This window comes from Gavialis gangeticus, unplaced genomic scaffold (assembly GCF_001723915.1).
Source record: "Gavialis gangeticus isolate Ggan-Ray unplaced genomic scaffold, GavGan_comp1, whole genome shotgun sequence".
Taxonomy (NCBI): Eukaryota; Metazoa; Chordata; order Crocodylia; family Gavialidae; genus Gavialis; species Gavialis gangeticus.
In genome coordinates, this window is record NW_017729029.1 from 81,692,873 (window position 1) to 81,696,247 (window position 3,375).

At 41.9% G+C, this 3,375-nt stretch overlaps 1 protein-coding gene across 2 annotated transcripts in view; it reads right to left on the minus strand.

Annotated features, from left to right (window-relative positions):
* ASB5 (ankyrin repeat and SOCS box containing 5) overlaps positions 1-2,239 on the minus strand; it is an 89,617-nt gene extending 87,378 nt beyond the window's left edge. For both annotated transcript variants that reach the window (XM_019521807.1, XM_019521808.1), the window contains exons 1-2: positions 1,513-2,239; positions 59-167 (exon numbers count right to left, since the gene is read on the minus strand). The gene's annotated coding sequence lies outside the window, so the exon portion shown is untranslated. The remainder of the gene's footprint in view (positions 1-58; positions 168-1,512) is intronic.
* Between the last annotated feature and the right edge of the window lie 1,136 nt (positions 2,240-3,375).

The window sequence follows — 3,375 nt, forward strand, 5'->3', positions numbered from 1 at the left end:
CATTCGTAACAAAACAGTCAACAACTTGCCTAGAATGCAATGTTCTTTAATACTTAACCATAGAAAGATCATGGCTGGTCTTGTTTTCTGCTATTCAAATGCTTTCTTCCTCTCCTGGATTTTGCCAGATTTATTTCAATGGGATAAAGGCTGTTCAGTGCTTCTCTCTAGTAAAGAAGTAAAAGATCAAAGTTGAGCACATGTTTCATTTTCCTTAATTCTCTGTTTTCAAGTGATTTTTAACTTTAAGGTCCTGTCTACACTACCACCAAAACATTGCTCTTGACAGCAGGAAACTAATGTGGTAGCTGGAAAGGTATGATATCTTTTATTCCAGCTCTCCCTGGGTCCCTGAAGCTGCCAAGGAAGATTTAGCAGCTTTACTATTGTACCACTCCCCACTGCTGACACTCCTGCAGCATTGGCTCAGGCAGGTATGTACAGTTGTTTATAGTATTTTCAAATAGTAAATTGAAAATACAATTATTCTAGACAAGGGGTCAGTGACCTATGGCCTGTGGGCCAGATCAGGCCTGCAAAGAAATCGGATCCAACCCATGATGGCGGGTGTTGGCAGCAGGCAGAATTGGGGACACTTATTTGCCCTGTTCCATGCATTCATTTTCCATATGCCCTGCACAGCATTCCACAGCCACCCCAGCCCTCTGAGCTCTCTGCTGAAGACAGTTCTCTCCCTATGCTTACCCTCACTACCAAATTTGGGGCAACTCACTGCCATTAGTGATGGAAATCAGAGTGGTGACAGTAAGCAGGGACTGCAGTAAGGAGGCACAAGAGCAACCCTTGGCACAGAGCAGTAAGGGCTGGGGCACTGCAGAGGGGAATCAGTGGTCCTCAGGAGCAGCTGAGTCATAAGCAGCAGCCCAAAGTTCTTAAAGGTTGCTGACCTCTGATCTAGACCAGTGGTTTTCAACTTTTTTTCATTTTCAGACCCCTAAAAAAATGTTAATGGAGGCACAGACCCCTTTGAATTGTAAGTGTGGGTATTCACATACTTTTGATTGATTAGTCACCTTTCACAAACCCCTCAGACAGTCTGTGGATCACCAGAGGTCTGCAAGCCAGTTTGAAAACCACTGCTCTAGACACTATAATTTCTATCTGCGGAGTTCTGAATAGCAGCTATGAAACTGATCATGGCCTTATTAATTCACTCTGTTATTTAGTGTTTATTTTCCACTAGCAAATGGATCAGAGGATTTTCCAAAATCACCTCTGCAGTGGCATCAATATGAGACTTAACCACTGCATTCCAGAATGGTACCAGCAGAATGGTACACTAGAATATCTTGTATTTTGCTAACAATTTAACTTTTCTAAGTGGCTTCTCAACCAGCATGCAACGAGGGAAAAAAAGGCTCTGAACCTTCAGACAACACACTATCAATTCTTGGGGAATAACACACACATCTAATGAGAATCCCAGTAACTCCGAAGCCAAGTATTCCCACACCTTCTAATGTAACACAAGATACAAATCAATGTACATACCTTGGTAGTTAATTGCAAGCCAATGAGGATGTTAAGAAGGAAATATCCCAGGTAGACAAGCAGGCAGTTATATCGCCAAGGTTAAGCAAGATATGGTCATTGAAAATATACATGTTAAAGACCAAACTGTAAATCTTCCAAACAAAACGTGTGTTCCATTTTAACATGCAGAGCAGACATGGAACTCGAAAATCCACTAGTGGTGCAAGCAGATATCTAAATCCCTTCAAAAGAATGTGTCCTAAAATGATACTAGGCATCAAGTGAAATTAATTTACAGTAATTTCAAGTCAACATCTTCATCATCTCTAGCTATCCAAGGGGGAAAAAATGGAAATGCTTGGGGCATGTTCAAATGAAGCATGTCACATATGCCACGCAGGCAGCTGAAGGAATACACAAAAAAGGGCAAGTAAACAAGTAAAAGAAGCTTATTATCAAACAGCACTCAGAGAAAACAATATAAAAGACTGGCAAGAAATGACCCTTGATAGATTGGGATGGTGAAGCTTCATTTATGGCTGACACATTAGTAAAGAGAGGGAGTTAGCAGTGTTAGTCTGATGTCAGGCAGAAAAAAGGGCAGGGTGATATCCCAGAGTAGTGATTTTCAACCAGGGTACCACAGCACCTTGCTGTGCCTTGGGATCCTTTTAAGGTTGCTGTGGGATGTCACGTACTGTTAGGTGTATGAACACAAACACGATTCACAAGATAAACATTTACAAGAGATTTCAAATAGGAGTCTATAGTGTCAAAACCATTCTGACTTGCTGTGGTCTTTCTGAGTTCTTTACAACAAAAAAATTGCTCTATTACTTTTCCATAGTTGATAATGAGCAAAAGCCAAGCACTGGAATTTTTTGAGGGGTGCCTTGAATCTAAAAAGATTGAGAACCACTGCCTTAAAGACTAACTGGTTCCTAAGGTGCCACCCTGCCCTGCCTTCTAACACAACATTAGGCATTGGGGAAAAGATTCAGATTCATAAACATAAAATTCAGCTAAGTGAAGCTGATCCGGTGCTGACCCCTGTTGTCAGCAACCAGTACTTTTTCTTCTGGAGACTTGCCTTAGTCAACTTCTTTAGCACAATTGCTTTGACACATACAAATCTAGTGACCTGAGGAAAAATGCCTTGCATTTGAAGACTGGTCTAACTCTATCCCAACTACGCAGTTGGTCCAATAAAAGATAACACCCCAAGAAACCCTTGCCTCTTGTCAGGTGGCAATGACTTTCCCAGGCAAAAAATCAGGCATCATAAACTGGAGCTGGTGACAGGCTCACATGCATGGAGAACAGGCCCTTCCTACTACAAAAGTCAAGGGGGTGAATTGGGAAAGGGTAAGAAACATGCTGTTAAAGTAACAGTGAAAAGGGCCTCTTCCTCTAGAGCTCTGGTGGTTAACCTGGTTCAACTTGAGACACCTCCAGATAGAATCAAGGCACCCTTGGATAGAAGTGAGCAGAGGTGGATCCAGCGGGATGTTAACTGGTGCCGTTCCACCCGCCTTTGATTCCTGCTCTACCCAAAGTTTAAAAGCAAGTGCCTGGCAGTGGTAACAGCATTTCTATTCAGGCAGCAGTGAGAATGTCAATAGAATTCATGGCTCATTAAAGTGACTCCTTCTATGATTCCTTCTAAACTCTTCATCCCACAGGTTTTAATGCTTCTCCACCCTTTTGGGTCTTGCTGTTCCACTAATGAAGCTAGCCTTTTTTTTCTAGTTCTGCTGCCTATTAGTTGCTTGGGGTAATGTAACTCCTATTTCCCAGCCCTACAGACCTTTTTAATTTATTCCAATGAAGTGATATTTATTTTTGCTTTGCTCTTAAACCAAATGATACAGCCCTAGGCTC